The sequence below is a fragment of the Pseudophryne corroboree genome, chromosome 3 (assembly GCF_028390025.1).
Source record: "Pseudophryne corroboree isolate aPseCor3 chromosome 3, aPseCor3.hap2, whole genome shotgun sequence".
Taxonomy (NCBI): domain Eukaryota; kingdom Metazoa; phylum Chordata; class Amphibia; order Anura; family Myobatrachidae; genus Pseudophryne; species Pseudophryne corroboree.
This window is the reverse complement of record NC_086446.1, coordinates 434,332,976-434,345,107: the sequence shown is the minus strand read 5'-3', so window position 1 is coordinate 434,345,107 and position 12,132 is coordinate 434,332,976. Positions and strand designations below refer to the sequence as shown.

Below are 12,132 nucleotides of genomic sequence, written 5' to 3'. Positions count from 1 at the left end.
ATGACTGTTGCTGACTAAACCCTGTTCTACACACTTGTAATGGGGCATTAAGGAAGCTACATAGATCTTTCTCCTTAGTGCATTTATTATAGAAGAAACAGTGTTGTGGTGCATGCTTATTTATCCTGATGGTCACTAGGGAAACAATAATGCGACGTAAAGCACTAGTTTGTAGTAGGGAAAGAGGTGACAAACTATGGTAATGAGCAGTGTTCATAAAGATCACACCCAACTGGTACCCAAGAACCAGAGTATATCATGTTCCCTAGTGTTACTTTTTGAATTTAAATGTCTCCAAATGTGCACAGGATGGTTCAGTCTATGATACCTACATCTAGTTTCCCAGATTCAGTCACCAGGAAGCAGGGGAAGAATTTGATGTTGTCTGTGCCTTTGGCCAATATCCCATATTTGCCATTTAGAATCCCTGTTGTAGTAGACTGAGGCACTGGGACAGGAATATGCTCCATGTGGGCTTGCTAGAGCCCAGATTAATTTGCTGTGGCGAGAGCAGGGTGCCAGGCTATTTAAAGATAAAGGATAAGTCCCCTTGGTATCCTCACATACATAGAAAGAATTTGACAGCAGGTAAGAATCATTTGGCCCATCTAGTCTGCCCTTTTAGAGTTAGGTTAAGTGTTAGGGTATTAGGGTTAGGATTGAGGATTGGGGTATTAGTGTTAATGTTAGGGTATTAGGATTAAGGATGATGGTATTAGTTTTAGGGGTTAAGATTAAGGGTGAGCAGGGGAGTCAGAACATTTATAGGTTGGGGGGGCAAGATAGATCCTCATTTTGGTGCCCCTGGGGGCGGAGCCAACAGGGAGGAAGAGGCGATACTATGGGGATGAAAAGGAGGCAGCACCACGGTGGGGAGGAGGCCGCACCATGTAGATGGAGGCCGGGAGCCCCACTGACGGAGGTGCTGCGATGGGGAAAGGAGGAGCATGGGACTGCAGCATTGCGCTGGCAAGCACCATTGTGTAGGTGAGGCTGGCCCCCAGGACCTCGGGGGAGCAGGCAGGGTCTGCAACAGAAATATTGGGGCCCCCTTCCCCACCTCGACCCCATACATCCCCATCCACTGCCACTACAATTCCCCTTAGGGAAGCAGGAGAGACAGGGGAGTGAGAGAGAAACAAAGAGGGTGTCGGCGAGAGAGAGAGAGAGAGAGAGGAGCAAGAGAGAGTGTCAGGGAGAGAGGTGCAAGAGGAGAGAGAGTGTTAGGGAGAGCGAGCAACATACGCACACGTAAGGGGGATCTGAGTACCTAAAAACCCCCATGCCACCAATCATGGCATGTAGGGGGACTCCTCTCAGGCTGATCTCCCATGGTGGAGCTGAGAGGTGAGAGACTGGCGCATGGTAGTGGCGCAGTCTTCCGTATCTTCGCTCCCTGCCACAGCACTGACTTCAGAGCAGCAAGGTGAGGTGTCCATGGCAGGGGCGGGTGGCCGCCGGTATTTAATAATGAATTAAGCTCTCCTTGACCAGCATGAGTGCAGGGACCGTGGCGGGGGAGGGGGCGATAGTGAGGAATGATCATGGTGCCAGCCTGTTTACTGTCTATGTCGTGGTTGTGGTGCCTGTGTGCTATCAGTTCCTGGAGGGGAGGGTGGTGGTGTTGGTGCCTGTGCTGCCGGTCTATGGAGGCCATATTATTATTATTTTTTACATATATTCTATATATATACTGTAATATACAATATATATATATATATATATATATATATATATAATATGAGGCATTAGTATGAGCCGAAATTCACATTATAGCACACAGTATGAGCCAAAATTCACATTATAGCACATGGTATGGGCCGAAATTCACATTATAGCACACAGTATGAGCCGAAATTCACATTACACCACGCGGTATGAACCGAGATTCACGTTATAGCACACAGAATGAGCCAAAATTTACATTATAGCACACGGTATGAGCCGAAATTCACATTATGCCCCACAGAATGAGACACAATTCAGGGAGATTGGCAGCAGGGACGTAGGTACAGGGAGAGGGGGGTGTAGTATTGTATGCCGGTGGCCGGGCTCCTGGCGGCCATCATACCGGCGCCGGAATCCCGACCGCCGGCATACCGACAGCTGGGCGAGTGCAAATGAGCCCCTTGCGGGCACGGTGGCGCGCTACGCTATCTATTCTCCCTCCAGGGGGGTCGTGGACCCCCAAGAGGGAGAAAAGGTTTTGGGATTCCAGCGCCGGTATACTGTGCGCTGGGATTCCAACAGCCGGGAACCTACATACCATCCGGGAGAGGGACAGGGAGAGTGACAGAGGGTCAGGGAGAGTGACAGAGGGAGCGGGACATAGGGACAAGGAGAGTGACAGAGGGACAGGGAGAGATGGTTTGGGAGAGTGACCACAGGGACAAAGGGAGAGAGGAACGCAGCAGAGTAAAATTACCTATTGAGCAGCGGCGATGCGGAGGAGGCTGTGGTCTGCAGTGCGGTGGATGAGGAGGATGTAGTCGGCGCGTGGCGGTGGAGGCTGTGGGCGTTGGAGACTCTTACCTGACAGACACAACCAAGTCCCCAGCCACAGGTCTGTAATCAAAGGAGGACACTTCTCGGCATTAGGCCACGCCCCCTTATCACCCGTGAATCGCGGCACTTCTCTGGGGCCGTGAACCAGCCCTGGTAAGGGGAGGGGGGAGTGGGCGGCGGCCAGCCCCATTGAACTGGGTCGAGGAAGGTCACTCTGCACACAGGCGCATCCTGCCGCTGCTGCTCAGTCCGTGCACGGAGGTTGTGATGTGCGGTCTTTCAGCTGACCGCACATTGCTCCTCCTGTATATCGGCAGCGGTGCCTCTCATATTTTTTTGGGGGGGCGAGCTGCCCCCTTGCCCCCCCAGTTCCGACGCCTCTGAGGGTGAGGGTAAGGGTATTAGTTTTAGGAATTAAGGGTGAGGGTTAGGGTATTTGTGTTAGGGTATTAGGGTTAGCGATAAGCGTTCCAGATTGCAAAGACAACATTGCGGCTCAGGTGGTCCCACCGGATTCTGATCTGACTTCAAGTCTGAACGTCATCCTCTCGGCATTGGATTCTCGTGGGACTTGGATTCTATATAAGGTGCCACGGCCGGGACTCGGTGCCATTTTACATTAAAGCATGCTGCTGTTTGCTGTGCTATACTCTGCTGTATTAGATGTGCTGTGTCCACAACTGGCTGTGCCTGTGCTCTATAGTGACTGTGTATAGCACAGTGTACGCTGCTGTTTGCTGTGCTATACTCTGATGTATTAGCTGTGCTGTCCACATGTGACTGTGCCTGTTTTCTATCGTGACTGTGTATAGGGGGCTACTGCACTGTGCCGTTTGCTGTGCTAAACTTTGCTGTATTAGCTGTGCTGTGTCCACAAGTGGCTGCTGTGCTATGTCCTCTATAGTGATTGTGTATAGGAGCGTACTGCCATTTGCTTTGCTATAGTCTGCTGTATTAGCTGTGCTGTGTCCACAAGTGGCTGTGCCTGTGCTCTATAGTGACTGTGTATAGGGGGCACACTGTACGCTGCTCAGCGCCGGCCCTAGGCATAGGCAAACTAGGCAAATGCCTAGGGGCACCAGCAGCTTCTGCTGATTATAATGATATGCGGCATGCCTATATTCTGTGTGTAGCATTTTGTATGCAGATACAGCCACAGTCACACAAAGAATATAGGCATGCTGCATATCACTTTAATCAGCAGAAGCTGCTTGTGCATCCTAGCCACATAGCAATGCAAATAAGATGCATTATTTTTATTTATTTTTTTCCAATAATATTTATTGAGTTTTCAGAAATAAGTAACATTCAGATGCAATAACAGCATACAGACTTGCATAGTCAAATGTGTTAGCAGCAATGGCAATATAGGCAATAGGGAACCAAGGAGAATAACAAATATGCCATATTGTGTCCAAGTATATGGACGGGGTGTCACAAGTCTATAAACCGCATACAGGTTGAGTATCCCTTATCCAAAATGCTTGGGACCAGAGGTATTTTGGATATGGGATTTTTCCGTATTTTGGAATAATTGCATACCATAATGAGATATCATGGCGATGGGACCTAAATCTAAGCACAGAATGCATTTATGTTACATATACACCTTATACACACAGCCTGAAGGTAATTTTAGCCAATATTTTTTATAACTTTGTGCATTAAACAAAGTGTGTGTACATTCACACAATTCATTTATGTTTCATATACACCTTATACACACAGCCTAAAGGTCATTTAATACAATATTTTTAATAAATTTGTGTATTAAACAAAGTTTGTGTACATTGAGCCATCAAAAAACAAAAGGTTTCACTATCTCACTCTTACTCAAAAAAGTCCGTATTTCGGAATATTCCGTATTTCGGAATATTTGGATATGGGATACTCAACCTATATAAGTAACAATTTTTAACAATGTTTAACAGAGTTGGAAAAAGAGAAGAAATGGGAGATAGAGGGGAGTAGGGGAGTAGGGGAGGACGGGGGAAGGGTGACCTATGCCTAACTATACAAGCACCTGATATATATTGAACTGAAAGTTTTCAGAACCAACAGTCGATAGGGAATATTATCAAACATGGAGAACACGCATTGATAAACCCAAATGGAGATGGTGGAAGTTTTGTACAATGGAATCTTGTAAAGTGGGGTGTAAGTTTGAGGTTTAGACAGTTATTGGTGGGTTACGCTGCAAGTATCATTTTCCTATGTAAGAACCAGTCCATGGTATCAAGTCGAGCAAAAATCTGGGTCTGAGATATCTGTGGGAGAGTGCTTATATAAGGGTTCCATTTTTTGTAGAATTTTGCTACACCACTTTCTGAATCAGCCATGGTAGAAAAGCGGTCTATGGAGGTCATTCCGAGTTGTTCGCTCGCAAGGCGATTTTAGCAGAGTTGCTCACGCTAAGCCGCCGCCTACTGGGAGTGAATCTTAGCATCTTAAAATTGCGAACGATGTATTCGCAATATTGCGATTACACACCTCGTAGCAGTTTCTGAGTAGCTTCAGACTTACTCGGCATCTGCGATCAGTTCAGTGCTTGTCGTTCCTGGTTTGACGTCACAAACACTCCCAGCGTTCGCCCAGACACTCCTCCGTTTCTCTGGCCACTCCTGCGTTTTTTCCGGAAACGGTAGCGTTTTTTCCCACACGCCCATAAAACGGCCTGTTTCCGCCCAGTAACACCCATTTCCTGTCAATCACATTACGATCGCTAGACCGATAAAAAAGCCGTGAGTAAAATTACTAAGTGCATAGCAAATTTACTTGGCGCAGTCGCAGTGCGGACATTGCGCATGCGCATTAAGCGGAAAATTGCTGCGATGCGAAGATTTTTACCGAGCGAACAACTCGGAATGAGGGCCTATATACATAGTCTTAAGAAGTGAGGCATGAACTGCTGATAGAGTTGGGGCCTGCTTAGATATCCATTTCTTGAGAATGGTTTTCTTAGCTATAGTAACTATCAACGTCAGGAGTGGGTGGAGGTGTGATTGAGTGATGCCCAAATTCCAAACCGAAAGGTCTGCTAATAGTAACGCTTGTGGGTGCAGTGACACTTTAACTCCAAGGCTATTAGTGATGTATTGTACTAATTTGTTCCAGAACCGTTTGATGGTTCCACACTCCCAAAAGTTATGGAAGAACGTTGCAGAAGAGTGGAAGCACTTCAGGCAGCGTCCAGACTCCTCAACCACAAAATGTTTCCTCTGTGCCTGTGATATATAGGCCCTATACATGGTCTTCACATGTACCTCCTGTAATGATGACGCTTTCAACGTCCGCAATGTTTTGTCATAGTGGTGGAATATGGAATCTGAGTTTGTAAGACTCGGAATGAATTTGTTCCATGATTGAACAACCCGATTATGAAGTCTATCACAGGAGACACCAAGCAAGTCATTGTACAAATACCTAGTTTTATATGGACGGGAGCAAGATAGATTCATTAACGAAAAAAGAGGGTCATTTAAATTGGAATCTGCCGTCATCGGTCGCAATGAGTCTATGTAATGTCTGATTTGGAAATATGCATAGAGGTGGGAAGTGTGTAGGCCAAATTTTTCTTTCAATGTGGTGAATGGTAGCAGGATACCACCTGGGTCAAAGACATCTGCAATTTTCCTAATGCCTTTCAACTGCAAGCGTCGAAAAACTGCATCATCAATGCCTGGAGTGAAAAGTGGGTTACCCCATAGAGGAATGTATTGGGAGTATAATGGGTTCCTGGATAATTTCCTGTTGAATGCCCACCAGGACTGATAAATATCACTAAACAGTGGGTGGGAACGTATATAGTCAGGAATCATGGAGCTGGGCGTATGTAGAAGAGCGCTAGGAGAGAAAGGGGTAAACAGAGCACAATCTAGTTCATACCAGGTAAACCTGCTGCGTTCATAGAGCCAGTCTAGAACGTATCTGAATAGGACTGACTGGGAGAAATGTAATATATCAGGGAATCCTATACCCCCCTTATCTCTAGGCAACTTTATAGATCTACTAGAGATCCGTGGTTTACCACCTTTCCAAAGGAATTTACTGAATGTAGTTTCAATCTTTTGAATGTCTGACTTTGACAGTCGTAAAGGGAGCATTTGTATCATGTAGGATAATTGGGGGAAAAGCACCGACTTAATCAATGCATTTCTGCCCAATACAAACAGAGGCAAAGTCATCCAAGTGTCGAGTTTTTTTAGTAATAGATTTAATAATTGGGGTAAAGTTTAGATTATAAACATCTCGAAGATTCATCGGTATCTGAACTCCTAAATATTTTATAGCTGTAGTAACAACTCTAATATGGCTATACGGACCTTGTGTGTCCAAATAAACGGGTGGGCCGTTCACTGGTAACAGTTCAGACTTGTGTACATTTATAGAGTATCCAGAAAATGAGCCAAAGGCATTAATTAGGTCAAAGGCAGCTGGCAATGTTACATCAGGCCGTGACATAAGTAGCAGCATATCATCTGCAAATAGTGAGAGACGGAGGTCAAGCTCACCTATACGAATGCCATGATACAAGGGGGATTCCCTAATTGATATGGCCAATGGTTCCAGAGCCACTGCAAACAGAAGTGGGGAGAGGGGACATCCCTGACGGGTGCCCCTTTGGATAATGATAGGTTGCGACAGGAAACCATTGCAGAGGATTCTCGAATCAGGATTGCTATACAATATTCTTATGTAATCCACAAAATGGGGGGGAAAGCCAAATCTAGACATTGTGTCAAATAGATGATCCCAGAGCACCATATCAAATGCTTTCTCTGCATCCAAGGATAGTATAGCAGTAGGAATGGTAGACTTGGCACTCTGGGATGTAAGGATTGCTGACAAGACCTTCCGAACGTTCACCTCTGAGGATCGGCCCATAATGAAACCCGTCTGGTCACAATGGATAATAGAAGGCAAGACCAACTTAAGCCTCTCTGCAAGGATTTTCATCAACATCTTGTAATCTAAATTGAGCAAGGATATAGGTCGGTAAGAGCCTGGGTCAGACAGGTCTCTACCAGGTTTAGGTAAAATGGTGATTGTGGCAGAGTTGAAATATAAGGGCAATTCTCCAGTGGAGAGAATATCATTAAAGACTCTAGTCAGTACAGGTGTCAATTTGGGGGCTAATAATTTATAAAATTCTGAGGAAAGGCCATCCGGTCCCGGTGCTTTCCCATTCTTCAGATGGGCTATGGTCCTAGAGACCTCCGTTTCAGTAATAGACGCCGTCAATGTGGCACCAAGAGTATTTGCCAATTGAGGGATAGGCAAGTCCTTCCAAAAATTTTGGGATTGGGAAGGGGATAGAGAGGTGGTTGGCTTGGAATACAGAGAGGTATAATAGGTGTGCATAACCTGAGCAATCTGGGCATTAGTAGTAGTAAGTGAACCTTCCGGAGTCCGGAGAGGGTGTATTAGCATCGGAGGGCGTTGGCCCTGCAGTAAATGTGAGAGCAATTTACCCGATTTATTACCAAATCGATGGAATCTAGCATCCTTCTTAAAGGAGTATCTAGATTCCATTTTAAGGAGTAGACTATCAAAGGCCTGTTTGGCTGTGTTGTATAGAATTTTATGAGCAGGGGTCGGAGCAGATTTATAGGTTTGGAAAGATTCCGTTAGTGTGGATTGTGCTTGCAAATATTCAGAGTTTAAAGCTTTATACGTTTGGGATGTATGGGAGATGATCTCCCCTCTAAGAACTGCTTTCGAGGCTTGCCAGAACATTTGAGGCGAGCTCGAAAGGGTCTCCAAGTTGGTGTCGCTATAAGAATCCCAAACGGATTCTATTTTGTTCCTAAAGGTGAGGGAATGGGACAGAGATGAAGGGAATCTCCAGGACCGAAATGTGCTCCGCTCAGTGCGCAATTTCAACTCCACCCATACCACTGCATGGTCAGAGAGTACAATGGGTTCGATCATAACTCTAAGCACCCGGGGTAATAAGAATCAGAGGCGAACACATAATCTATTCTGGATAAGGTTCCGTGTGCTGCAGAAAGACCTGTATAATCTTTTTCTATGGGGTTCAAGGATCTCCAGACTTCTAACAGTTGTAAAGATTGTGCAAACCAGCATATACCATGTTTTGGGAGGGATACGCCTCTAGGGCATGGCAGTTGTTTATCCAGGTGAAGGGAGGTGACCATGTTAAAATCACCACCTAACAGAAGTGAGGTATCATGAAGTGGTGTAAGAATGCGTGTTAATTTGCGTAAAAAGAGTGGTATTTTAGTATTGGGGGCGAATATATTACATAATATATATGGACATCGATCTAGCATCACTTTGCAAATTATGAATCTACCTTCAGGGTCATCAATCACAGATGTGAGTGTAATTGGGACAGTAGTTCTGACCAATATCGCCACCCCTCTGGTCTTGGAAGTAAAAGGGGAGGATGCGAGGACCTTCCACTTCAAGGCGTTAAGCTTTAGCATTTCAGCGGCCACTAAGTGTGTTTCCTGCAAATAGACAAAATCAAGTTTCATTCTATTCAAATATAATAGTAATTTTTTCCTTTTCTATGGTGAGTTAATCCCACCAATGTTCCAGGAACCTAATTTAACAGTCGACATTGGATATAGGAGGCAAGATAAATATGCATTCGGTACATCCTAAACACATAGTTCGGTGGCATCGATCTATTAGGAGGGGGGTAAACTGGGAAAGGTAAAGAGGGGAAAAAGAGAGGAGAAAGAGATGAAAGGGGGAGTAATGTGGTACAGTTTGAATTATCTGCACCATACAGACAGCATTGGAGGCAAGATAAAAGTAACCCTCCGGCTAGCGGCAGGGTACTTGGGAGATATAAGACAAACAACATAGAACAAAAACAAAAACAAAACAAAGAGACATCAACAAGACTTCCGGGATGCATTTGCTCACAGTCAGCGTCCATATTGAGGACAGAGCGGGACCTCGCTGATCCCGCCAACAACTAGTAACAGGGGGGGGGGGGGGGGGGTGTGGATGTCCCTGCAATGGAATGGTAGCGCCAGCTTGAGGTGTGCAGCTGAATAAGGCACAATGAGAGGAGTCGGAGGACAAACTGTATCAATCTTCATCATTGTCATCAGACAAAGCAGCAGCATCATCTTCTTTCAGAAAGGCCTCGGCATCCGCCACAGAGAGAAAGTCAGTAAAGGACGTGCCAGAGTACATGCGTAACCGTGCCGGATACAGTAGAGAAAACTTTCTATTACGTTATATGAGATGGGAACAGAGAGGAGAAAAGGCTTTCCTCGCTCTAGAGAGTTCCGCGGAATAATCCTGAAATATCAGAATCTTGTGAGAGTTCCAGGCAATATTGCGTATTTTGCGAGAGGCTCTCCAGATCACCTCCTTGTGTAGAAAGTTGAGACATTTAAAAAGCACTACCCGGGGTCTGGCTCCGTCGTGTGTATTCTGAGCCCCTATCCTGTGTGCACGTTTGATTACCATATCATGACACGCAGCAGCGATGCCGAGTATTTCTGGCAGGGTAACACGTAGAAAAGTGTACAGCTCGGTGCCTTTAAGGGTTTCAGGGAGACCAATTACACGGAGATTCGATCTACGCGATTGATTTTCAAGGTCATCGAGTTTATTGCAAATCTGATGATGTGATTTAGTAACATGCTGCACTTCCTGCTTAAGCACAGATACATCATGAAACAGTTCTCCAGCACATTGTTCAGTTTGAAGAACTCTATGTGATAAATGTGCTATCTGCTTGCTGATATCTGCTGTCTGTGCCTGCCGGAGGGGGCCTATTGCAATGCGGATCGCCCCTACCATGTCACTATATGTGACTGGCGCTGCTGGGGTGAAAAGAATCTGATCTCATGGGGGCATATCTGGAGAGACACTGACCTGCTGTGTATGACACATTGGAGCCTCTGGCAAGGCCTGTGGGTCTGCATCTGGTGAGGGAGGGGAAGCAGACAGCGGAGCTCCGGCGTCCGGCGCCATCTTGGGCTCAGCGCAGCGCTTCTCCTTCTCTTTCTTTTTGTTGGGCATGGGGGGCGTGAAATACCGCTCCATACAGCGGTCCCGGCGCTCGGCTCTGATGGGGGTGGCTTTTGCAGGGTAATTGGAGGCTATAAGCCTTGTAAAAGATGCTGTTATTAGCGGGCAGCACGGAGCTCTCCCCTCACGCTGCCATTCTCATAGCAGCCGGAACCGGAAGTCATAAGATGCATTATTATAATAAAAAAGGCACCCGACATTAGCAGAGCTGCCAGCTTACTCATGCCAGGCATCTCCTGCTGCATGATTAATGAGGACACATCTGCAGAGGTCACAGTGTTAGCGGGCGTGTGAGTGCTGTGTCTGAGTGGCTTGGTTGTACAATAATGTGCAGCATATATGTAAGAGGCATTATGCGTGTCATGTGTATAAATGCATTAATAATGTGCGGCAAATGTGTAAGAGACCTTATGTGTGTCATTATGTGTATAAGGGCATTAATAAGGTGTGGCATATGTGTAAGGGACATTATGTGTGTCATGTGTATAAATGCATGAATAATGTGCGGCATATGTGTAAGGGACATTATGTGTATAAGGGCATTAATAAAGGTTGACATTATGTGTAAGGAGCATTATGTGTATAAGGACATTAATAATGGGTGTCATGTGTAAGGGGCATTACTGTGTGGTATTATGTGTATAAATGCCTTACTAATGTGTGGCATTATGTGTATAAGGTGCTCTACTGGGTGGTGTTACATAGAGAAAGGGCACTACTGTGTGGTCTAATGAGACTAAAGAGCAATATGATGTGGTGTAGTGTGAATAAGGAACAATTCAGTGTGGTGTAATGTGAATAATGGGCACTACTGTGCGGTGTAACATTTATATGGTTAAATGGTACTACTGTGTGATGTAACGTGAATTAGGAACACTATCGCATGATAAAGGGTAAATAAAATTGCAGTACTGTGTGGCATAATTTAAATTGGGGGTACTATTGTGTGGCCATGCCCCTTGCCAGCAAAAACACACACCTTTTTGGGCTGTGCGCCGAATGTGCGCACTGTTCCTATTTAAAATATAGGTGGTAGGAACACCAAAATAAGGACTGCTATGGGTGAGGGGTGATGGTGCTGGGAAAGGGGTGCAGGGTCAGAGGCGGAACCAGCGGTGGTGCTAGGGAGGCACCAGCCAAAATCTTGCCTAGGGCATCATATTGGTTAGGGCCGGCTCTGACGCTGCTGTATGCTGTGCTATACTTTGCTGTATTGGCTGAGTTGTGGCCAGACTCACAAGTAGCTGTGCCTGTGCTCTGCAGTGACTGTATATAAGTGCACAGTGCACATTGCTCATACTGCACTATACTCTGCTGTATTAGCTGTGCTGTGTCCACAAGTGGCTGTCCTTTATAGAGGCTGAATATAGGGGCACACTGCTGTGCTGTAAATTGTGCTGTTCAGGTTTGCTTTACCTTAGTGTGCTTTGTTCACGTGCAGCTATAAGCCCTGTGATCCACACAGTTTGAACCGAGCTAAAGGTTAAAAACAGAAAAATAAAAACAAAATATATTTCTATTATTTGGACTGTTTAGTGCGCTTTGTTCATGTGCACCTCTAAGCCCTGTGATCCATGCAGTTTAAACAGAGCCCCATTGCACTGTGGC

The 12,132-nt window shown here is 45.7% G+C and overlaps 2 long non-coding RNA genes across 2 annotated transcripts in view; one reads left to right on the top strand and one right to left on the bottom strand.

The window, feature by feature from the left end:
• The window catches only part of LOC135055866 (uncharacterized), a 205,399-nt gene that overhangs the window by 170,720 nt on the left and 22,547 nt on the right, over window positions 1-12,132 (top strand). The gene's annotated exons all lie outside the window — the stretch shown is intronic.
• LOC135055868 (uncharacterized) overlaps window positions 1-12,132 on the bottom strand; it is a 115,457-nt gene that overhangs the window by 81,111 nt on the left and 22,214 nt on the right. Inside the window, exon 2 of the long non-coding RNA XR_010243831.1 lies at window positions 8,822-8,978. This is a non-coding gene — a long non-coding RNA (uncharacterized LOC135055868). The remainder of the gene's footprint in view (window positions 1-8,821; window positions 8,979-12,132) is intronic.